Here is a 25,335-nt window from a genome sequence, read left to right on the forward strand (position 1 = left end):
AAGATGACCAGCAGATTGACATGGTGCAAGCTAGAACACGCACACGTAGGTTCTGTCAGCAGGCAATGCAGGTTTAGCCACGTTTCTTGGCGTAAGGTATCTGGGTGTGTAAGATCTGCGTACTGTAGGTGTACTGCTTTACTGGTAGGAGATAGATTGTTTGTCTGTTTGATTAACTGGATTCTTAGCAGCAGCAATAATTTTCAGCGTTAACGTTGCCGTCTGCAGTCGATATGGCCCAGAGTAAAGGATTGTGTTCATTCATTTCTGTTGATGACTCGTCAGAGCAGTGTTAGGGGGCGGCCAACTTATTACATATTCACACCAACATGGACGGCAAACGGAGAGCTCTGCTCCTCTAGGGTTCAGGCACCTGTCTTGCACTACAGACGGAGAACCTGCATCAGTAGAACATGGTTCAGCCTCGCTCTGCTATAATGACGTGTGCATGTTCATGTCCTGCATTTCTGCCGCTGTTCTCTCCAGTCTGGCAGTGTGTGAACTGTAGTTCTGGGTTCTCTGCTGGATTCATTAGTTGGATGAAGAATGTGAGTGAGTGCAAATGGCACAGATCTTTTTGGTAGTGAAACGTTTGTGTTCTTGGTCTTCAAAGGTGTGTGTTTATTACCCACGCGCAGTGTTGCTGCATTATCTACATATGACCGGCAGCTCAGGCCACACACAACTAACGCAGAGGTTACGCCAGGACCTATGCTGCGTTCTGCGAAATCGCTGATGAATATGGCCTTGGAGTTGCGACCTGCCATGCTGTCCTATTTGAAGTCTACCGCATCGGCTGTGCTGTGGTGCGACTGTGCTGTGGTGCGTCTGTTCCTATGTGGTGGTTGATGGGCATCTTCAGGGTTTTTTGGGAAGTCGCTCTGCTCTGATGTAAATGTGACCTCTTCCTACCGCTGGCTGTTCACAGAACCTGTTCTTGGACTTCCTGGGCAGTTGAGAGAGAGAAGCGCTTTGCTGAGACTGTCTGCCATTACAGGAGAACTGAGGAGACGTTTGTAACGTGGAAAAGCTGAAAGCACCAGCTTTATTAGTGGGAGAAATACTGAATGTTCCTTTTCGTGGTGATGGAAGATGTGAAGCTGTCCTAATTCTTGGACACGTTTTCAGTCATTGCTTTGGGGGTTACTGCTGCGTGATGCCTTTAGTCCTGAGACTAGATCACACAGTCTAGCGGCTGCTATGTCTGTGCACATTACGAGGAGATTGAGACCTCCTTTTTTTTAATCACTAGGTTACCCAGGTATGAACATGTAGGGAACTTGGAAAGGCAAACAGCAGTAATGCAGGTGTTTATATTGTTTACACGGACTCCCAGGAAGTAGGCTGTACTGAACTTCACACAGGTCACTGACAGGTATCCTATAATAAATGACTTGCGCTCTTTGAAAGATTGATTTTCTAATGTCATGGATGCCACATGATTTTTACATGATCCTAAACACGTAATCGTTATTGAAGTATTCGTGGGCTGGTTAACATCCACATCACAAGTACCCCGCTTAAGCCGTTGCCCAGTGGTGCTCCTGTTGTCACTGTACTTTAGCCTTCATTACGTTTTTCACCACAACACGGAGTGTGAGACGGCGTTTGTCAAACAGCCTCACCACAGATAACCAGGGTCTTTATTTCACCATGGAGTGGTCACATGACTATTGGGTAACACCAAATGGGCTTACCTGCAGATCCTGACGCACAAGTGTACAGTGACATAGGTATACTCAGCCTTTATTAGGGGTTCTGTTAAGTGTCCACAACCTTTTTGTATAATGGACATTTAAAACATTTAACAGATTCCTTTCTTTGGCCTTTATAAATAGTAATTTGATTTATATCTTCTGGTACGTGATGTCATTTAATGTAATCCTCCCCCTTTCCCTGGAGGTTCAGATCTTGATTAGTCATCCTGTTTGGTCAGCCTTGAAACGTTGATTACAGCAGATATTTCATCAGTCAGATCTTGAGGGTTTTCCAGTGCAGCAGGCAGCCTTAGCCAACCGTTCCTGAAGAGGTCCAGGAAAACTGCTGCCATGCATGTTCTTCACATATGACAAACTCTTAGACATTGATTTGTGTGTATTAAAAAAGCATATTATATAATGCTTTTTAATTTAACTGACTCAAATTGCAACAAATTGGTTGGTCTAGCTCGGAGCGTCCTGAATCCTGTGCTAATGATTAACTTTGGTTTGCAGCATCCAGCCCTTAAACTAACCCCCATGTTTCTCTCTCTCTCTCTCTCTCTCTCTCTCTCTCTCTCTCTCTCTCTCTCTCTCTCTCTCTCTCTCTCTCTCTCTCTCTCTCTCTCTCTCTCTCTCTCTTTACTCCTCCTCCCTTTCTCTCCCTCCTCTCTGCCTCCCTTACTCGCACTACACATCCATGTCTAAGATTATCAGAGCCTGAGGAGCCCCAGAAGAGACCGAGCACCCTCGCTAAACCCCACCCCCCCTTAGGCCACCCTGAAGACAGATGGCACTGTCAACTAATAATTAGCCGGCATGTACTTGCACATAACAGCGAGCACATTTGTTTGTCGCTGTGGTGTAATGACTGTTTGTCAGAACATGAACTATGAATCCCCATTCTAATGATTCTCTATGCCATTTCAGTGTTGAAACACCCGAGGGATGTTTCGGAGGAGAAATGGCACTAACTAAAGTTTAAATGTAGTTTGAGTTTGTCCCTTACCAGGCACCATAGACTAACTTTCTGTCAACGGTTAGCACAGCACTATCCTACCTATTCTTGTTTTTAAGTGTATGTATTTTATTTTTACAAATATATTCCTTTAGGGCAGGGGTGCCCACAAGTTTTCGGCTTGCGAGCTACTTATAAGATGACCGAGTCAGAAAGATCTACCGGGGTGGCGGGCGAACGTAATTTGTTGAGCGGGGGGGGGGGGGGGGGGGGTGGCGAACGTAATGAGCACCCCTGCTTTAGGGTGTCTTTTCTGTATTTTCACTACATAGATGCCAAAGTTCAGAATTTCTCCCAGATGTTTATTTTTTGATTGGCCGTTCCTGTTCACCGTGTCGGTCACCTATGACCCTACTGACTCATGAGGTGTAGAATCACCTGCTAAGCACTCAGGTCACTTAGCCAGTTAGTTTAGTTTTTTCTTCCCTTCACCCTTCGTAGGTCACTCAGCCGGTTCGTTTAGGTCTCTATCGTCTTCTCCTCTAGTTTGTGCTTCTTTTGTGCTGCTGAGTTTGTGTTCGTCCGTCTTGTGCCTGTTTACAATGATGCTGTTTGATCGCTGCTGAGACTGAACGCTGTGCAACACCCACATTTCTGGGAGTCTGTGCAAAAATGCCACTACGACTGCTTGGTCGTGACTACAGCTGCGTTTTCTCCAATCATTGTGAGTTCCATAAGTAGGCCTGGATTTATTATGTGACATTAGGGAAATGTCAGTGAAATTTGTTGTCCTAAAATGTCACTGACATTAATTGTAAATCATTTAAACCATATATAAAATCACTGTAACTATACTTGAAAAAGTCTCCGAAGAGCATTCATTATTTTCAATAATCAGATACTGCCTTCTAAACTACCACCAATTTTAAAGCATTGAACCAACACAAAGTTCATTCTCATTACACAAACTCAATAAGCTATGGTAACTTAATAATAAGGCACCTTTTAGAATTCTTCTCCAGGGCAACTTCTAAAATGCAGCCAAACCAACATGATAATGTTATGGAAATGTCATATCGGTATCATTGGTCTGTAAGCGTCACATCCCTGGTCTGGATCAAGTGTTAAGGCCAGCATGTTGAATGCAGCTGACAGGATTTGCTGAAGATAAAAACAAAATGTGGGCAGGCCTCAGTATTGGTATTATTGGACCTTAGTGTGGCCTGTGACAGGATTGCACATAGCACTCTGCTAATCAGGCTTAAGCATTGGGTTGGCATAACGCATAGCTTTGAAGTGGTTTGAGTCTTATAGAAAATAGAATAGTTTTTAGTATGAGAGGGAGATGAGACATCCACTCTCTCGTTTTACGTATGGTGTGCTTCACAGTTCTATTCTTGGCCCCATTATACTTTCTTTATATATGCTGCTGTTTGGTGAGTACATTTTAATATTTTAAATTCCAGTAATATCTCTGTGTAAGGTCGATTATACAAGTTACTGGACTTCATTACAGCTATAAAGGGCTGGTTATATATTAACTAAGAGAAATGAAGACAGAGGTCCTGATTATTGGCCTCTAATGATGTTTCCTTCTCCTCAAGAGATGTACAGGCAGGTCTTTGTCCACTCACACCAAGAGAATCCAATCCACTGCAAGGGTTTGAGCAGAAGGGTGATTGTGCCTTTACCATACCGAGTCCTGAAAGAAACAAACCCCACTTGTTTACTCCTACACCTTCAAATGTGATGGATGTAGGTAGTCTGTTTGCTAAGGGTGTTTTTTGTATGTATACGGATCTTTTATATGTTTTAACTTTTGGTGAATGACATGGTTGCATTGCTTCTCTTGAGCTGTGGTGTCCCGGCTCTCCCTGTTCACATCATGGTGCAGGAGACGTGACCCACAGTCCAGACTCCAGTAACTAGCATCCTGGTTGAACGTGGTGTGTGTGAGTGTGGAACTGCTGCCCCCACCACCACCATCAGAACGGAGCAGCACTAAAAACGACTGACCTGTATTTGAAACGGGCTCCCCCGCTCCCACGACGCCAGGGCCCATTCCATTTTGCAGATGCGGGCCACGTTCTGGCCTGGAAATGGAGGCTGCAGCCCATGTTCTGCTGTAAACGAGAGGCGTTTGTTCGCTGTGTGGACATGTCATGGCTTCTTACGCTGCTGCGCTCTTTTATCTGACAGGGTACCCGCGGGTCCTTAAAAAGTCTTAAAATGTCTTAAATTTAGTTTTCCATATTCAAGGCCTAAAAATGTCTTAAAATGTCTGGAATTTTATGAGGGGAGGCATTAAATTATTATAAGTGTGTGTTGTTCAGTTGTTCTGGCGCGATGTGAACTTTGCCGAATCTAGCGCTAATGCAGAAAATAATCGCTCCAGGGTCCTAGTGCTAGATTCTTAGCGTTGGAGTATACGGCCTCAACAACGTCAACAATTTTCGTTCGCCAACCCCCCCGTTAACAATTCTCGTTCGCCACCCCCCGCCCCCCCCGCCAACGATGTGGAACACACCTGCATCCCCAGTAATAGTATTATTTTTTCTTGTGAGAGGTATTAAAAAGGTCTTAAAAGTCATTGAATTTGAGATTTAAAAATGTGCAGATACCCTGATCTGACCTCCGTCACTGTTCTGAAAGGCCTCCGACACCGATTCCCTTTTCAGTACTAATACACTTCATAAACGCTTCCGTCCTGAGCTTTGCATTGATGCTGGGGCTAATGGTGTTTTGCATGTGTTTTATGTTTATCTTGCCTCCACGACTGTTGCAAAGCAGCAGTTTAATGGGCGCCGTGTTGAATAATGTAAGTCAGAAAGACTTTTTAAAAATCAGTCTGGGGATTACACTTGTGCAGGATTAGTTAAAACTAGGATTTTTTTTTTAGGATTAGTTGAAACTACTAACGCACACTCCCCACACACTCACACTGTGCAGCATGTTGTCTAATATGATTTTGGGGAAATGGCCAGTCTTGCAACCGTAGTGGTTTTTGGTGAGGGACCTTCTGCCTCTCGTACGCGGGCACACGCACACATTCCTGCCCGGGACCCGAGTGACGGAGGCCTTGTGTGGGAGCGGGCCACATCTGGAATAATCTCGCCGTCGATGGTCGTGTTGGGAGGATGGAGGCTGAACCTGATGTTATTCCACATACACACGCCTGCCGAGCAGTTCCAGAAAATTCATGGAAAATTCCTGAGCTGGTGAGCTGGACGTGGTGCAAGAGTGCACACTTGTAGCTCACGCACCCCCCCTCCTGCACGCTGGAGCCAGGCACGGAGCAGCCGCCGTCCCGCCCCAAACACGGGCCCGCGCTCCTGCTTAAATCTAAATAGAAAGCAGGTGCACATGGGTGAATAAAGTTTTCTTGGAATCCCATTAAACCCCAGCGTCGGCGAGCTTCGCAGACGTAACGCCGTCATCGCTCCCCGGGTCTCCACACAAGCTGGACGTTGTTCTTTAGTTCTTCGGGGCACGGCGGGAGAAGGGGTTGGCGTGCACTAACACTGCCCGCTACACACAAGGGCAGCGTGGGCGTCTGTAGCAGAGGAGGCCGTTGTGTGCAGACCTGCCTGTGTTTGTGCAATACTGTGAAACTCCGCCCCCTTTTCACTGAATCTGAATCCCCAGCACTTCCCTTGAGTTTAAAAGGGGCTCAGTGAAATGGCACTTGAACAGGACACTTCTGTGAGGTGTGTGTCACCGGACCAGAGATGTTGACTGTAAACGCGGCCGCGTGGACTCGGGACAGCACTATTTGTGTTAGATTCTGGCTGGAGACACAGAAATGACTGGAGAGGGGACTACCTGAGCCTAGATGTGTGTGTGTGTGTGTGTGTGTGTGTGTGTGTGTGTGTGTGTGTGTGTGTGTGTGTGTGTGTGTGTGTGTGTGTGTGTGTGTGTGTGCGTGTGTTGGGGTGTTCTCACCATACGGAGCATCTTGTCAGGTTGGAGTGATGGAGAACGTGAAGGGCTGACGGCTGTGCTGCAGTGTGTTGGCCTTTCTGAGAGCAGCCATGGTATCTAGTTGATTATGGATCGCTCTGGAAGTTATTTCACCGTCACCTTGATGAACAAATGTGCAACGAAAATGAAATGAACAGAGCAGCATGACTCATCTAATTATAAGGGAAGTGTCTGTTTCCTAAGCTTTCAGGAAAGTTACCTCCAGCTCTCCGCCTTTGTGGGCTCTCCTTGCTCTCTCTCTCTCTCGTTCTCTCTCTCGCTCCCCCCCTCGTGTTTACATGTAGACATTTGGTCACGTAAACAGCTTGTTGAGAACAGGAAAATTCTTTTTTTTTTCTTCTTCTTCTAAATCTGCAGTGCAAGGAACTCTGCTGTGTGTGTGGTTTCACCTGTCCTCTTCCTGGCCTTTGGGGTGTGTGCATGTTAATCATGAGAATGAGATCCGAGTTATGGGTTCTCCTCTCTCAGCCTGTATCTCAAGTCCTAAACAGAGAAACTGTGGACGTCTAGAACAGCCAGGGAGCAGTGATGTACAGAATGTGCCGGTTCATTATGTGTGTAGAGAGAGACTGATGAAGGGTGGGGGGGGTCTCTACGTCTTGTGTGTTGTAACACCCAAACAGGGACCACCACTTAATTAGGTGATCACATGGTCCACAGCAGTGTGGGTAATGGATGTGCCACACGAGACGTTTATATTAGTATTTATTAAATCTTACTTGGTGTGATTTATGCCTGGATCCGTTCCACCAGAATTTGACCTTTTCATCATTACTGATACATCCTCCCCTCTGAACTCTGCAGGGGAGCAAGTCGTGTTGCCCGTCAGGTGTAGACTACAGCTGTCTTGTTTGTGCACAACACGAGTTTGCGGTGTGTAGAAGGAGGAAGTGCGAGAACTTGAGTTGTGGAGTTGTGGTTTCAGCTGCAGAGAGAGACTGTGAGCTGGGTGGTGATGGGACAGAGCCATGCAGAGGTGGAGTTAGTGCAGACAGTACAATCCCCACCCAGCCCGAGTTCAGCACGGCCCGGTGCCAACAGCACTGTCTGTGAGACAGCTGGGGGAACGGGCCATGATCGGGAATGTAGACACACAGTAGGGGTTTTCTATACACACCCTTAGCATGTCATCTCACTGGGAAGCCATTGTTGTGTGTTGATGTGTACGACCCTGTACACGGTCCTGCAGAAGGTTTCTAACGCGTGTTTTTTTGGGTGGGTGGAAATATTTAGATCTGTCTGAACTCGAATGTCCGTTTCACAAAAGTGCAGGGTGTGTGGCTGAACCAGCTGCAACGTGTGTGTGTGTGTGTGTGTGTGTGTGTGTGTGTGTGTGTGTGTGTGTGTGTTTTCCCCTTCCTTTTCTATTACCTGGTCCTTTCTTTCTTTAAGGCTCCATTGTCAGCATTGTCTTTCCCACAGCTCCTGTAGTGAGTCAGTTGTTGTCGCAGCACTACACAGAGGTCAGAACCTTCTGAGCTAACCCTGCCCAGGCCGTCAGACCCACGCGGACCGGGTGCAGGTTCTCTGCTGTCTTACTGCCCCGTACGGGTGGGTGCAGGTTCTCTGCTGTCTTACTGCCCCGTACGGGTGGGTGCAGGTTCTCTGCTGTCTTACTGCCCCGTACGGGTGGGTGCAGGTTCTCTGCTGTCTTAATAAGAATGGAAGAGCTCTGATTGAACCAGGAAGGTTTCTCGGGTTTAGTTTCCCGGTGGAGAGCCATTCATAACTTTGAAGTGATTATCTGGAGTTTATGCTATAATCATGCTGTATCTGTGGCAAGATGACGTATGACAGTGATTTGGTGGGGGGGAGGGGGGGGGTGATTGCCACTGGTGAACTGGGTGATGTAAGATCTACGTTTACTGTTTGTGCCCATGAAAACGTGTAGCCAACTATTTCTCCTCTTCAGGTATACAAACAATGGTCCAGGTACACAGAGCAGGAATACAAACACTTCTGTCATATTTACTCTGGGAAACCCATACAGATGAGGGAGCAGCTCTAAATGCTGCTCTGTTTCGAGAATATACAAATAAAAACGTACGGACAACTGTGAACTTCAGTGGCCATTGTTGCCAAGCTATTAATAAGTTAGGCGGTCACACCGTGAGCTTTTCCACAGTTCTGAAGTCTCAACCACTCCACATGGTCTTCCTGTACCTTCTGCCTTGATTTCACCCCCACAAACGTGTTGTGTACCCGTGTGCAGTGACTGTGCTGCTCACCTTGGCTGATTAAAACCAGTTTAATTATTTTCAAATATGTTTCAAATTGTAGTTCTGGTTACTGTGATTGACTATGAAATCAGTAACTATTTCATCATTACATCAAAACACTTGTTTTTGTTAACAAACAGGAAGCTCATAATTATTAAATTATACATGTTTATTTATGAAAATGGATTTGGGCCTTGGTTTGTTTCTCTGTGCTACTGCACATCATAATAAAAGTCCCGTGCAGGAATGTTTCGATTCATGAGCAAAAACTCATAATTTCACATAATCAGTTTAATTTAAGCTAAAAGTTCAATTAGTCATGTGGTTAAATGTGAAATGAATAATAGGGGTGCTTCATTAAAAATCTTCAATTTACATATTTCTTCAGCGTCTGAATAATTGTTGCGGTATGTATTTATTCATACGTGCAGGTAATTCGTTCTAGTTGTGAACCGCATGCGTGGACGACACATTTCAGGCAGCTGTGATGGACTGGCTTGTTTTGCACAGTAGGACTGAAATAATGTTGTGAGCTGTAATGACACAGCAAGTATAGGGCACAGTGTTGTATGTTTACTGTGTTGTATGTGTGTTTAAAATGCTCGTGTTGCAATTGTCTCGAGTGTATGCTGTATTGTTTAATACTGAGTATTTTTAAGTATTTGCACTTTTAAACAAAGTGAATGGAGATGCTCTCACATTTAGCTCAAAAATGTAATACCAAAATTAAAGCATACCTTCAACTGCACCCCTGCTGATGTGGGATCAGTACCTAGGCTTGCCGCATAGGCGGGGGGCGCTAGCCGCAAAGTGTGTAAATGTACATGGTTTTAACCGTAGTGTAAATGGTAAGAAGGGCCCCTGTGTGCAGCAGAAACACGGACCTCTGACCTGGGGATCTGCTCTCCAGGTAATGGAGCTGGTGAAGGACTTTGGTTTGGGTTTGGAGCTGGCTGGCTGGTGTTCTCTGGGATTGCTAAGCTTTCATTTAGTGTTTGTCTGGGCACATGATTGAAGAAGCAGAGACACTGTAAACCCTGGCGTGTTTTGTTACCAACACAGGTTTTGCAAGAGATTAAAAATACAAAATTCCTAAGCCCTGCCCTCCTTCGGCTGAGCTAACCCTGCCCTCTGAAACACAGTGGTTTATTTACGGCCTGCACAGTACATGTAGCATTGTGTAACACTATAGTAGTGTGGTGCACACTGGATGTAGCACTATGTAACACTATAGTAGTGTGGTGCACACTGGATGTAGCACTATGTAACACTATAGTAGTGTGGTGCACACTGGATGTAGCACTATGTAACACTATAGTAGTGTGGTGCACACTGGATGTAGCACTATGTAACACTATAGTAGTGTGGTGCACACTGGATGTAGCACTATGTAACACTATAGTTGTGTGGTGCACACTGGATGTAGCACTATGTAACACTATAGTAGTGTGGTGCACACTGGATGTAGCACTATGTAACACTATAGTAGTGTGCTGCACACTGGATGTAGCACTATGTAACACTATAGTAGTGTGCTGCACACTGGATGTAGCACTATGTAACACTATAGTAGTGTGCTGCACACTGGATGTAGCACTATGTAACACTATAGTAGTGTGGTGCACACTGGATGTAGCACTATGTAACACTATAGTAGTGTGGTGCACACTGGATGTAGCACTATGTAACACTATAGTAGTGTGGTGCACACTGGATGTAGCACTATGTAACACTATAGTAGTGTGGTGCACACTGGATGTAGCACTATGTAACACTATAGTAGTGTGGTGCACACTGGATGTAGCACTATGTAACACTATAGTAGTGTGGTGCACACTGGATGTAGCACTATGTAACACTATAGTAGTGTGGTGCACACTGGATGTAGCACTATGTAACACTATAGTAGTGTGCTGCTTCCCTTCCGACACACAACGGCAACATTTGAGCACTCATTTTCTAAAGTGTGTCGTAATGTGGTGGTTATCTAAAGGCAGCGCGGTTCCCCGCCAGATCCCAGATCCAGACCCGATCCCTCTGTCTCCGTCTCTTATCAGCTGGACCTGGTAGTGCCCGCAGTGCCTGGCACAGAATGAAAGACTCCCTGTGTGTGTGTGTGTGTGTGTGTGTGTGTGAGAGAGAGAGAGACACTCCCTCGTCCTCCGTGTGTGGCACAGTGAATATGAGCACTGCTCTTTCGTGGGGCAGCCACGGTGCTGGAGCAGGTTATTTATTTATTTATTTGATTAAACCAAATGCAAATCTTGCTCTGCCTTCATGGGTGTACATGATTTTTAAACACCACCGCGTTGGCTGTCTGTGGTTTGTCCTGAACATCCTGTTTGTTAAGGAGTTCTGCTGCGTTTGGGCCTGGTACAGGCTGATGTGAGCGGTTGGACTGAGCACTCTGCCCGTGTGATCATGAACCAGGGAGTTGGGGGAGGGCAGACAAACCCTTTAACTCATCTGTGTTTTATTAACTTGTGTATCAGGATGTATTTTGCATGTTTATACATATATACATGGTAATGAATCAAAGATGGTAAGATGTTATAAATCCAAAATATCATTATTGGCAGACACCCAGAAATAGTAATTAGTTGACTAAAATGTCCTATCAGTGCCTTCCGGCTCAAATAAACAAATGTTCATAAATGTTTATGTAGTGTTTCTTTGGCAGTGTCCAATATCTAACAGTATTTTATCTGTATAATTTGTTATTGAGCTTTATGAATAACAGGCGTGATTGGTTTGAGTTACGAGCCTGCTTGTGAACTCTGCTTTACTCTGTATCGTGGTACAGTTGGTCATCTTTGAAGTGTTTTTGATTCAGGCTGCCATGAGAGTGGACACCGTGTCGGAGGGGCCGACGTCCCCATCACACTATGGTGTTTGTGCTGAACGCCGCTCTGGTCTGCAGTGCTCTGGTCTGCAGTGCTCTGGTCTGCAGTGCTCTGGTGTGCTGACCCTCAGAGCTGCCATGATGGCCCTTATTTGAACAGGCGTGTCCCCCAGTAAGGCCTCTCATAACCGGCCCCGCCCACACCAGCATCAGCATCCCTTTAAACAGGCTGTTACAACGCTGGAGCATCTCTTAATGTCATCTCAGAGTCAACCTTATAAACTTGTCATCTTTCTTTTTTTTTTTTATCTTTTACTTTGATCAGTACAGGACAGGTTTTCTCCTCTGAACTGCAGTTTGGTGTTGGTGTGCGTGTGTTATGTAGTGCTGTTCTTCACTTTGCCTGTGTAATGCTGACATTGTGGGAGGCAGCAGCATGCTGTCTCGTCTTGTACGCGTCAGGAAATGCGTTTGGACGTTGTTACGTTAAGTGGAGCGTCCCGTCATGGGACCTTCAGCTACCATCGTCAGCGTCCTCCATCTCTCTGAAGCGTTGATGTGTCCGTTCATGGATGTTTGGTGTATTGCGCTGGATGGTGGTGTTCACACGTGGTGAACTCCTGGTTGGTTAGATCCATAGTAGATCGCCCTGTGCACACACACTGAAACGGCGTACTTAATTCAGGAGTCAGTGATGTTTAGAGTGACGCGTGAACACCAGCTTTGGTGGTCTGTGTGTGTAAACCTGTGTGTGTTTGTGAGTGTTTTGGTCATCTCCATTGTCCAACACGGTGGAGCCCAGGGGCTGGCTGAGGCTTCCTCACACACACACACACACACACACACACACACACACACGTGTTGTGCTGTGGTTGGTGGTGTGGATACGGTGTGACGAAGGCTGTTTGTCTCCTGCTGCTTTCACTGCCTCTGACTCAGCCAGAGGTTTGGCCCCGCGCTGCTGTTTCTCCTCCCTGTAGCTCCACCCAGTCACACTCCCCGCGCTGCTGTTTCTCCTCCCTGTAGCTCCACCCAGTCACACTCCCCGCGCTGCTGTTTCTCCTCCCTGTAGCTCCACCCAGTCACACTCCCAGCTGGGCAGGAAGGCTCATTCTCTAGTCTGTAGGTCCCCTGTGGTTGGTCCTAGCCGCATGTGGCTCAGAGCCCTGCCTGCTTTTGCATAAGCGTGTTGTTACTCGCGTGTGCGTCTGGAGAAGGCCGGCCTGTCACAGGTGCCCCTGCCTGTCACAGCTGTATTCGTGCTTCACCACAGTGTGTGTGTGTGTGTGTGTGTGTGTGTGTGTGTGTGTGTGTGTGTGTGTGTGTGTGTGTGTGTGTGTGTGTGTGTGTGTGTGTGTGTGTGTGAGAAGTTAACATGGGGCTTTGTTCTTTGTTCACCTCTCCTCTTGCTCTCTCAATCCTTGATGCCTGTATATATGTGCTCAAAGATACACGCGCACGTGTGTGCCTGTACACAGTATCTGACATTCAGTTCACTGGCTGTTTGAAGTCTCTTCCAGAGACTTGTGAGGGTGGCAGAGAGATGATTCTAAGTGACTCTGTGGTTTTGATTGTAATAAATAAAGCCTCAATGTTTCAGCAAGAACATGTGTGCCATTTTTTTTAAGTATGTGTAGGTGTGTATGATTGGGGGGGGGGGGGTGTCGTGTACGGTGTGTGGTGTGTATGATGGGGGTGTGGGCTGTGTGGTGTGTATGATGGGGGTGTGTGGTGTGTATGATGGGGGTGTGTGTTGTGTACGGTGTGTGGGCTGTGTACGGTGTGTGTCGTGTACGGGGTGTGTGGGCTGGGTGGGTGTGTGGTGTGTATGATGGGGGTGTTTGTCGTGTATGGTGTGTGGACTGTGTGTGGTGTGTATGATGGGGGTGTGTGTCTTGTACAGTCTGTGGGCTGTGTGGTGTGTGCTGTGTGGATGTGTGGTGTGTATGATGGGTGGGTGAGTGGAGTGTCCATGGGGTCAGGAGAGGCTCGTGTTGCCATGACTTTGATATCGTCCCTTTGATGAAGACTCCCATCTGCTGTGTGTAGAGAGGTCCTGTCTCCTGTGGCTACTGAGGATGACCGTAGCTTTCTGTTCCTGTAAGCAAACGTAGATGTAGAGGGGGTGGAGGCAGGGCTTCAGGTGATGGAGATGTGGAGACAGTAGGTGGCGGGGACAGTAGGTGGCGGGGACAGTAGGTGGCGGGGACAGTAGGTGGCGGGGACAGTAGGTGGTGGGGATTTTTTGTTTGTTTCATCTTTTAGTCCTATTTATGTTGCAGTGACATGGTGTCATTTTATGATTTATGTAGTTTTCACCCCCTGAACTAAGCTGAGTTTGAATAGCTGGCTCCTCTGGATCTGTTATTTATTTATTGGGGCCATGAACATTGAACTAACAAACACTTTATGAATGTGCGCAGCAGAAAATACACGTATTGTGTTGCTAAGCTGCAGCGTAGTTCTTTACTCGCTTTGTATCATGTAAAAGACTCTTGGCCACACAGCTTTTCCTTGTGTGATCACTCGTTTTGAGGGGGTAAGTCTCCAGTGCAGAGGAAGATGCTTGTGGAGTCCACAGGTGTGTGTGAGCCTCTGAACTGTGCGTCTCCAGTCTGTCTTTCCTTCCCTGTCTCTGTCCCTCTACACTGTCCATCTCTGTCCCTGTCCCGCTACACGGTCCTCCTACAGAAATGTGAAAGACTCTGGGAACTATAGTAAAATGTCACGTGTGAATCCCAATAGACAATCTCACTGGAGTGCAACTTCTCATATCATGTCACGTCCTAGTGCTTCGGGAGCTCAAGTGTGCGACGTGAAGCGCGTTGGGTTTGTTGCTGCGTGCGGCTGACCTCCACACGCTTTTAGACCAGCCTACTGGGTTTGTGTTTTGTTAGCCGTGCTAACAGATGTTCTTGCCCATGGCTGGTGTGTTGAGGTGGTGCTGCATTCTGGAAATGGCTGCCTCACTACTCACAGCCTTCTGGACTTCCTGTCAGTCGGAGAGCCCCATGAAGTAACGTCGAAATGTCTCGCGTGTCACGGTCTTGTTTTGTCGGGTGGCTTTGTTAGCTGGTTCAATTGAACCAAGAGGGAGATGGCTGACTAAAACAGTGTAGCAAAGTTATTGTCTCCTGTTCTTCCAAGGGTTCCTTATGCTTTTAAAAGGTTTTACCTAACGTGGTTAAGATTTGTTTATCTTCCTTGTACTGTTTCACCTTTTTTGGAAAGGCACGTGCTACTTGTCAGTATTTTGTTTAGCAGTAAAAAAAAATAAGATCAAGTCAATCTGTTTAGCATACAGTTTGATTATGTGACATCAGTATATGTTTAAAGACGTAATCTGGACCTGGGAATCATTCATCATTATTAGTCTCATAATGTTTTTTATAGGATTGTCTGGTAAATGTCTTGTAAAATGTGGTGATGCTTTCAAATGTGTCCAGAATAAGAGACCGTTTTATGCCACCTTCTGAAAGGGACCGCCTTCATGTCAGGAGAGGACAAACACAGGCACGAAATACTGTGAAGCTATATACCTAGACGTGTGTGTGTGTGAGGTGTGTGTGTGTGAGGTGTGTGTGTGTGTGTCTACTTGAGTTGCCCTTTAGAGCTGTTGCATCATGCTTCTTTGATGGCCCATTGTTGGTGGTGCGTTTTTGACTTTGCAGCTGTCATGTTTCTGAAGGCAGTTGTTATTGTGTGATTGTGTTTATTGTGTGATTCCCACTAGTCACGCTGTACACCAGCACGGTGGAGAGTAACACACACCTACAACACAGTAACAAATCAATCATCCATTACTGGGTTTAAATCTCTGGGCTTTAGAACGGGTCACAGCAGAGCTTGGTGAACTCTGGCCGTTTCATGGTCTCTCTAGTGTGTGTTGTGTGAGTGAAGACCCTCCACACTGTCACACAGGTCAGCAGTAGTGTTCCTGCCTCTACCCCGCGGTGTGAGGAGCACAGTGCTGGGACCCTCACACCTGCCCCACACGTTCCCCTGTGCTGGGACCCTCACACCTGCCCCACACGTTCTTTTGCGCTGGAACACTCACACCTGCCCCACACGTTCCCCTGCGCTGGAACCCTCACACCTGCCCCACACGTTCCCCTGCGCTGGGACCCTCACACCTGCCCCACACGTTCTTCTGCGCTGGGACACTCACACCTGCCCCACACGTTCTTCTGTGCTGAGACACTCACACCTGCCCCACACGTTCTTCTGTGCTGGGACCCTCACACCTGCCCCACACGTTCCCCTGTGCTGGGACCCTCACACCTGCCCCACACGTTCCCCTGTGCTGGGACCCTCACACCTGCCCCACACGTTCCCCTGTGCTGGGACCCTCACACCTGCCCCACACGTTCTTCTGTGCTGGGACCCTCACACCTGCCCCACACGTTCTTCTGTGCTGGGACCCTCACACCTGCCCCACACGTTCCCCTGTGCTGGGACCCTCACACCTGCCCCACACGTTCCCCTGTGCTGGGACCCTCACACCTGCCCCACACGTTCCCCTGTGCTGGGACCCTCACACCTGCCCCACACGTTCTTCTGTGCTGGGACCCTCACACCTGCCCCACACGTTCTTCTGTGCTGGGACCCTCACACCTGCCCCACACGTTCCCCTGTGCTGGGACCCTCACACCTGCCCCACACGTTCTTCTGTGCTGGGGCAGGCGTGCTCAGTAGAGGCACTACGCTTCCTCACGTCTCTGGTGCTCCAGGCAGGAGGAGCTCTGGTGTTGGTGAGGAGCATCTCGCGAGGGTTGGGCCGCCTGTTGTGGGAGTTGGAGCCGGACGGGTCGAAGAGCGGATCGTCCACTCAGCTGGTCAGTGGCGTGACCTCTGCTGACCTCCCAACCAGAGCACCGATTGCCCACTTGCTCACTCCAACCTTTGGCCACGTCTTCCCTGTTCTGTTTGTAACGGACCGACTGGATCAGCGCTCACTGTGTGAGCTGCTGGCAGCAGGAGTGGCCACTCTGTTTTACCATCTACTCTGCTACAGTTGTAAAGGGGTTTTAAGAGGGTCCTTGTAGCCATTTTGTAATATACAGCACACTGATCTTTAGAGCGACCTGTTCACTGATGCAGTTAAGTGAGAATAAACTCAGATGCTCTATGTGAATGTGCCCATTTGTGTTTTAGATTTACATCACAAGCCCTAAAGCTTTCAGAAATCCATCGCCCTCTCAAGATTATACACTTCTGCTGGATTTTGTTTAATGTGTGCATGCTCGCTCACTCACTCTTTATCTCTCTCTCTCTCTCACACACACACACACACACACACACACACACACACACACACACACACACACACACACACACACACAAAAGCATGCAAGCCCAAACTGTTGGGTCTGGTGTCATCTGCATTTCAGTGAGTGTTTGTAGGAGCTGGCGGTGCGGTGTTGGCGTCGTCACTGGGCGGTGCTGTGTTGGCGTCGTCACTGGGCGGTGCGGTGTTGGCGTCGTCACTGGGCGGTGCGGTGCTGGCGTCGTCACTGGGCGGTGCGGTGCTGGCGTCGTCACTGGGCGGTGCGGTGCTGGCGTCGTCACTGGGCGGTGCGGTGCTGGCGTCGTCACTGGGCGGTGCGGTGCTGGCGTCGTCGCTGGGCGGTGCGCTGCTGGCGTCGTCGCTGGGCGGTGCGCTGTTGGCGTCGTCGCTGGGCGGTGCGGTGCTGGCGTCGTCGCTGGGCGGTGCGGTGCTGGCGTCGTCGCTGGGCGGTGCGGTGCTGGCGTCGTCGCTGGGCGGTGCGGTGCTGGCGTCGTCGCTGGGCGGTGCGGTGCTGGCGTCGTCGCTGGGCGGTGCGGTGCTGGCGTCGTCGCTGAGCGGTGCGGTGCTGGCGTCGTCGCTGGGCGGTGCGGTGCTGGCGTCGTCGCTGGGCGGTGCGGTGCTGGCGTCGTCGCTGGGCGGTGCGCTGTTGGCGTCGTCACTGGGCGGTGCGGTGCTGGCGTCGTCACTGGGCGGTGCGGTGCTGGCGTCGTCACTGGGCGGTGCGGTGCTGGCGTCGTCACTGGGCGGTGCGGTGCTGGCGTCGTCACTGGGCGGTGCGGTGCTGGCGTAGTCACTGGGCGGTGCGGTGCTGGCGTCGTCACTGGGCGGTGCGGTGCTGGCGTCGTCACTGGGCGGTGCGGTGCTGGCGTCGTCACTGGGCGGTGCGGTGCTGGGGCAGTGTGCGCGTACAGCAGTGCAGCGCTTGCCTCCTCTCTGCAGAATAAGAAGAAACGGTGTACGATGGCTGATAATACAAGCAATATTGCGGACCGTCCTCAGCTTGTTGAAAAACTACACGCACGAAGCGAAATATGGAATTATTTGCATACATTTCAGACAGTCATGGCAACCCCGTGGACACATCAAAACTGGTCTGCAAACGGTGCTTTAAAGCTGTACCAACCAAAGGAGCCAATCGATTCTTTTTACATAAAATGCGCTTTCGTTTGACCCACCCAAGGTGCCGTAATGCACAGAACAGTTGGTAATGCTGAAATGGCAGCTAAAACAAACGCAGTGTGTTCGCAGCTCGTTTTAATTAAACAAGGAAAGCAGCAGAAGTGCTGTGTGGAAATACTTTGGATTCGAAGCAGATACAGATGGAAAACCGAAGGACATGAACAAGCCAGTTTGCAGGCGGTGCTTTCGGAACATTTCAACGAAGGGCGCTAAAGCCTGGTTTATACTTGACGCGCCGCGAGCAGCGCGAGGGTCCGCGCGGTGAAAATGATGTAATCGCGGTAGCCTCGCGCGCTGTCAATTCGCGAGGTCATGCACCTCTAGAATTTTGTAACTTAGCGCGCGCCGCAGCGCAATGAACAGTCATATTTGTAGGGTTCATACACCAACAAGGTGGAATTAAAGCACTTGTACGTCACTTTCAAGGTCCATTTCAATATTTCCCAGCACGTTAAACTTTAGTTAAATATTTATACATATACTCGAAATTATTCGCTTTTTTATCACATTATTTAATGGTTGTTTATTTTCAAAACGCCCAATCTTAACGTCTTCACGTTCTCTCATGTTTCGTCCTGGAATTACAAGAGGCTCGTATTTGTTAACTAATACAAGAGAACGGTTCAGTCAGACAGCTATTTGTTTCAAGCATTTTCAAGCACGCGGACAAGGTGTGCGGACTCGCGCGCTACGGTCACTCGCGAAAGTTTAAACCTACAACGAATCTGGCCAAACACCTGAAGGCACGCATATTTGTACAAAACATTCATGGTGATTATTCCCATTTCTAGTATTATAGCATACAAAATTATGTGTCCGATTATGGTATCCTAGCAAATGTCATATTCTTGGTTTAAGAGCCGTAAGTGCGACAGCATACAGGGAGAAAAAAAGAGTGATCGTACTACAATGGATCAATCATCTATGAATACTGAACTCTAATACTGAAGTTTTAGTTACTTAAAGAGTTAAAGTTGTTTAAAGTATACTTAAAATACACTTTTTGCACTAGCCTTTTTTAACTTCTAAATGTGAATTCCAGAGTGCACTACTATTATTTATGTTAATTTATATTAATGTGCAATTATTTATTTTTCTGTTTTAATGTGGTAGGGACTACACCTTTTATTTATTTGACATTTGTGAAACAAAATACAATATTCATTTGTTTGTTTATAAAAAATAAATAAAAAGCCTTTAAAACGGAAATGAGCACAGTATCTGACTTTGGTATCGAAAATCGTATTGAATTTCAATACTTTTTAAAGTATCGTATCGAAGTTGTAATTCTTAGTATCGTGACAACACTACCTATGATAGAAGATCTTGTGCAGGGGGTGTGGATACAGCACTATCCTGGCCATCTTTCCCGTATAGATCTGCCCCATAGACCCCCCCCCCCCCCTTTTGGGTTATATAAGGACTGTATAGAGACTGTCGCATTTCTCCGAGCCGTGTGCCTCACGTTTACTTAAACGTACTAAAGTGTCAGCTACTGTAGTCAATAGTTACTGGAGACAGAAGCACACAGCAGGCCACAGGGGCTCTAAGACATGTAGGTGTGTGTTTCAACATAAGTCATGTCTCTCACTATTGGCTTGTGCTCCTATGGACAAAATGTGCAAAAATAGATATTTGAAAGGTTTGAATTCATGTTTGTGGTTTATTTATTTTTTGTTATAGAAGAAATACATTTTCACAGTGCAGTTAGAATTGCCATTGAAACATTTTTATTTTGGAAGCCACTAAGATCGGGTCAGCAATTCTGCGGCCCAGAGAGGTCCGTGACACTACACGGACAAGTGTGGTCATCGCGTCTCTGAGAACAGGACGCCTGGCACGGTGTTGAGCCACTAGCGCTCAGCCACACAGGTTGGCCGTTAGCTTAGCAAGACAGGCTAGCCTGGTGTCACCAAGTTGGAGTCCTGGCTGGGTAGTTACGTGATATTAAATACATGTGGTGAAATACAGCTGTGCTAACATTTTCTCTTGTAATCCGTCATTTTTGTGAAACTAGTTTCAGTTAGAATTACAGGCAAACTGACTTGTGGCTGTGGTTGGTGAGAAGTGTCCTGAACAGTGTCCTGAACAGTGTCCTCAGCGTGTCCAGTATGTATATATGTGTTACTGGCCCTGTGCCATTGCTTGTGACCTGCGTGTGAGCACCAACATTGAGTTTGAGTGTGTGTGTGTGTGTGTGTGTGTGTGTGTGTGTGTGTGTGTGTGTGTGTGTGTGTGTGTGTGTGCGCGTGTGTGTTGTGCTGTAGTTTGTCCTGCGTTTCTCTCTGTGTGTGACGGGACCTGTCTGGATGTGGTCAGACCCCTTGACGCTGAGTGTGGAGTGTTGTGAAGGCTGCAGCTTATGAGGTTTCTAAATATGGATCTTCAGAGGGGAAAGTCAAATGTTTTATGGATGTAGGTTGACCTTTCACCCTGACGCCCTGAAGCTCCCCTGCTTACGAAGGTTGGAGTCCAATGTAATAAAGACGGGAATCTTAATAACATACATGAAGCAGGTTAATGAAGGAGGGCCTGTATCTACTTCCTGTTGACCCTTCTTGGCGGGCTGTGTTGGTTTTTGACGCCGCAGGTCTTAATAGGCTGGACTCCTGCCAGCTCCGCCCCCGCCACATAGCATGAATAATTACTGTGGGGTGGTGTGTGTTGCACATGGTGTCATCTTCAGAGAGTGTGTGTTATCGGGGGTCTCCGCTCCTCCCTATCAGCGCCAGACATCCACAGCACACACAGCCCAGCAAGGCCGACCTTATTTACCCGGGTAGAGCCTTATCTTCCCTGACAGTGCCCCTCCACACACACACACACACACACACACACACCCCACTGCTCTTACGGGTGGGGGTGGGGTTGGGTGAGTGTGTCATGGGGGCGGTGGGTGGTGTTAATGACTAATCATTTGTGCTTGTACAGTCCTCTGATGTTGTAAGCTGGACCAACATGGTGGAGAGAAGGGCTCATGGGTTTACAGTGTGTGTGTGTGTGTGTGTGTGTGTGTGTGTGTGTGTGTGTGTGTGTGTGTGTGTGTGTGTGTGTGTGTGTGTGTGTGTGTGTGACCTGCAGAACAACCCAGCTGCTGCACTGGAATGTCAGACTCAGACTGTGGCGTGATGCTCACAGCCTCCTGGTGAACGTGTGTAGTGCAACAGAGTGATGGTGAAGGGTCCCAGTGTAAAGCCCAGTGTTGACTCAGATGACTAAATAAATGAGTAAAATGTAATTAGAGGGCATTTGTCTGTCATATTAAATTCTCCAAAGGGAAGCTGATGGTTAACTTGACATTTAAAGATCGTCTTTGATTGATTTCACACGGGAAGAAAATCTCACTGCCCATCACCCACCTATGCTGCCTCCCCCCCCCCCCCCCCCCTCTCTCTCTCTCTCTCTCTCTCTCTCTCTCTCTCTCTCTCTCTCTCTCTCTCTCTCTCTCTCTCTCTCTCTCTCTCTCTCTCTCTCTTCCTCGATCACCACCTCACTTTTCTCTCCCCAGTGCTCCTTCTCTCCCTCTCTCTTTCTCACATGCTCATTCTCTCCGCCTCCGCTGAGCCCCCTCCACACACTCACACACTCGAGTCATGTGATCTCTGGGAGTCTGTTCTCTTTTGTTCTTCTGACTCCGCCCCTTCTGTGTTTGCCAGGCAGCAGAAGAGCTGCAGTCTCTCCCCGGTTCTGTAGACGGTGCGGTGTCAGAGTACGCTCTCACATGCACGCTCATACAGTCTTTATAGTCCTTGGCTGTTATCAGTAAGTTTCCACCAGCTATTTAGTGCAGTTATGGGTGTGGGGGTTTGGTGTTGTAGGTGGTGTGGGGTGGGTGCAGTGTGGGGTGTGGGGGTTTTGGTGTTGTAGGTGGTGTGGTGTGGGTGCAGTGTGGGGTGTGGGGGTTTGGTGTTGTAGGGGGTGCGGGGTGGGTGCAGTGTGGGGTGTGGGGGTTTGGTGGTGTGGGGTGGGTGCAGTGTGGGGGTTTGGTGTTGTAGGTGGTGTGGGGTGGGTGCAGTGTGGGGTGTGGGGGTTTGGTGTTGTAGGGGGTGTGGGTTGGGTGGGGTGTGGGGGTTTGATGTTGTAGGAGGTGTGGGTTGGGTGCGGTGTGGGGTGTGGGGGTTTGGTGGTGTGGGTTGGGTGCAGTGTGGGGTGTGGGGGTTTGGTGTTGTAGGGGGTGTGGGTTGGATGCGGTGTGGGGGTTTGGAGTTGTAGGGGGTGTGGGGTGGGTGCAGTGTGGGGTGTGGGGGTTTGGTGTTGTCGGTGGTGTGGGGTGGGTGCGGTGTGGGGGTTTGGAGTTGTAGGGGGTGTGGGGTGGGTGCAGTGTGGGGTGTGGGGGTTTGGTGTTGTAGGTGGTGTGGGGTGGGTGCAGTGTGGGGTGTGGGGGTTTGGTGTTGTAGGGGGTGTGGGTTGGGTGCAGTGTGGGGTGCGGGGGTTTGGTGTTGTAGGAGGTGTGGGTTGGGTGCAGTGTGGGGTGTGGGGGTTTGGTGGTGTGGGGTGGGTGCAGTGTGGGGGTTTGGTGTTGTAGGGGGTGTGGGGTGGGTGCAGTGTGGGGTGTGGGGGTTTGGTGTTGTAGGGGGTGTGGTGTGGGTGCAGTGTGGGGGTTTGGTGTTGTAGGGGGTGTGGGTTGGGTGCAGTGTGGGGTGTGGGGGTTTGGTGTTGTGGGGTGGGTGCAGTGTGGGGTGTGGGGTTTTGGTGTTGTAGGGGGTGTGGGGTGTGGGGGTTTGGTGTTGTAGGGGTTGCGGGGTGGGTGCAGTGTGGGGTGTGGGGGTTTGGTGTTGTAGGGGGTGTGGGTTGGGTGCAGTGTGGGGTGTGGGGGTTTGGTGGTGTGGGGTGGGTGCAGTGTGGGGGTTTGGTGTTGTAGGGGGTGTGGGGTGGGTGCAGTGTGGGGTGTGGGGGTTTGGTGTTGTAGGTGGGGTGGGTGCAGTGTGGGGTGTGGGGGTTTGGTGTTGTAGGGGGTGTGGGTTGGGTGCAGTGTGGGGTGTGGGGGTTTGGTGTTGTAGGGGGTGTGGGGTGGGTGCAGTGTGGGGGTTTGGTGTTGTAGGGGGTGTGGGTTGGGTGCAGTGTGGGGGTTTGGTGTTGTAGGGGGTGTGGTGTGGGTGCAGTGTGGGGTGTGGGGGTTTGGTGTTGTAGGGGGTGTGGTGTGGGTGCAGTGTGGGGTGTGGGGGTTTGGTGTTGTAGGGGGTGTGGGGTGGGTGCAGTGTGGGGTGTGGGGGTTTGGTGGTGTGGGTTGGGTGCAGTGTGGGGTGTGGGGGTTTGGTGTTGTCGGTGGTGTGGGGTGGGTGCAGTGTGGGGTGTGGGGGTTTGGTGTTGTCGGTGGTGTGGGGTGGGTGCAGTGTGGGGGTTTGGTGTTGTCGGGGGTGTGGGGTGGGTGCAGTGTGGGGTGTGGGGGTTTGGTGGTGTGGGGTGGGTGCAGTGTGGGGTGTGGGGGTTTGGTGTTGTAGGGGGTGTGGGTTGGGTGCAGTGTGGGGGGTTGGGTGCAGTGTGGGGTGTGGGGGTTTGGTGGTGTGGGGTGGGTGCAGTGTGGGGGTTTGGTGTTGTCGGTGGTGTGGGGTGGGTGCAGTGTGGGGGTTTGGTGTTGTCGGTGGTGTGGGGTGGGTGCAGTGTGGGGGTTTGGTGTTGTCGGGGGTGTGGGGTGGGTGCAGTGTGGGGTGTGGGGGTTTGGTGGTGTGGGGTGGGTGCAGTGTGGGGTGTGGGGGTTTGGTGTTGTAGGGGGTGTGGGTTGGGTGCAGTGTGGGGGGTTGGGTGCAGTGTGGGGTGTGGGGGTTTGGTGTTGTAGGGGGTGTGGGGTGGGTGCAGTGTGGGGGTTTGGTGTTGTCGGTGGTGTGGGGTGGGTGCAGTGTGGGGGTTTGGTGTTGTCGGTGGTGTGGGGTGGGTGCAGTGTGGGGGTTTGGTGTTGTCGGTGGTGTGGGGTGGGTGCAGTGTGGGGGTTTGGTGTTGTAGGGGGTGTGGGGTGGGTGCAGTGTGGGGTGTGGGGGTTTGGTGTTGTCGGTGGTGTGGGGTGGGTGCAGTGTGGGGGTTTGGTGTTGTCGGTGGTGTGGGGTGGGTGCAGTGTGGGGGTTTGGTGTTGTCGGTGGTGTGGGGTGGGTGCAGTGTGGGGTGTGGGGGTTTGGTGGTGTGGGTTGGGTGCAGTGTGGGGTGTGAGGGGTTGTGGGGTGGGTGCAGTGTGGGGGTTTGGTGTTGTCGGTGGTGTGGGGTGGTCTGCCTGTGTGGGTTTGGTGTTGTCGGTGGTGTGGGGTGGTCTGCCTGTGTGGTTCCTCTTGCTTTGATGTCTGCAGTATTCCCTTGCAGGTCATCATGTGGGGTGGGTGCAGTGTGGGGGTTTGGTGTTGTCGGGGGTGTGGGGTGGGTGCAGTGTGGGGTGTGGGGGTTTGGTGGTGTGGGGTGGGTGCAGTGTGGGGTGTGGGGGTTTGGTGTTGTAGGGGGTGTGGGGTGGGTGCAGTGTGGGGGGTTGGGTGCAGTGTGGGGTGTGGGGGTTTGGTGTTGTAGGGGGTGTGGGGTGGGTGCAGTGTGGGGGTTTGGTGTTGTCGGTGGTGTGGGGTGGGTGCAGTGTGGGGGTTTGGTGTTGTCGGTGGTGTGGGGTGGGTGCAGTGTGGGGGTTTGGTGTTGTCGGTGGTGTGGGGTGGGTGCAGTGTGGGGGTTTGGTGTTGTAGGGGGTGTGGGGTGGGTGCAGTGTGGGGTGTGGGGGTTTGGTGTTGTCGGTGGTGTGGGGTGGGTGCAGTGTGGGGGTTTGGTGTTGTCGGTGGTGTGGGGTGGGTGCAGTGTGGGGGTTTGGTGTTGTCGGTGGTGTGGGGTGGGTGCAGTGTGGGGTGTGGGGGTTTGGTGGTGTGGGTTGGGTGCAGTGTGGGGTGTGAGGGGGTGTGGGGTGGGTGCAGTGTGGGGGTTTGGTGTTGTCGGTGGTGTGGGGTGGTCTGCCTGTGTGGTTCCTCTTGCTTTGATGTCTGCAGTATTCCCTTGCAGGTCATCACAGACTTGATTTCCTGTGTTTTTATTTTTCTTCACTGCATTGTTCTGTCATTTCCTGTGTGTGTGAGTGTGTGAGATAGTGACTCAGAGGGGAACCATCAAAACATCACATGTGCTGCACACCAGAGTTGCTGGGAGAGTCTGAGTGGCTGAAACCACCTGCCCCCTTTGGTCATTTGTGCGTTAGCCGCGCAGATCTCACTGGCCCT

The 25,335-nt window shown here is 49.9% G+C and overlaps 1 protein-coding gene across 3 annotated transcripts in view; it reads left to right on the forward strand.

The window, feature by feature from the left end:
* kansl1b (KAT8 regulatory NSL complex subunit 1b) overlaps positions 1 to 25,335 on the forward strand; it is a 52,962-nt gene that overhangs the window by 11,146 nt on the left and 16,481 nt on the right. The window lies entirely within an intron of this gene.

Source organism: Brachyhypopomus gauderio, chromosome 6 (assembly GCF_052324685.1).
Source record: "Brachyhypopomus gauderio isolate BG-103 chromosome 6, BGAUD_0.2, whole genome shotgun sequence".
In the NCBI taxonomy this organism is placed as follows: domain Eukaryota; kingdom Metazoa; phylum Chordata; class Actinopteri; order Gymnotiformes; family Hypopomidae; genus Brachyhypopomus; species Brachyhypopomus gauderio.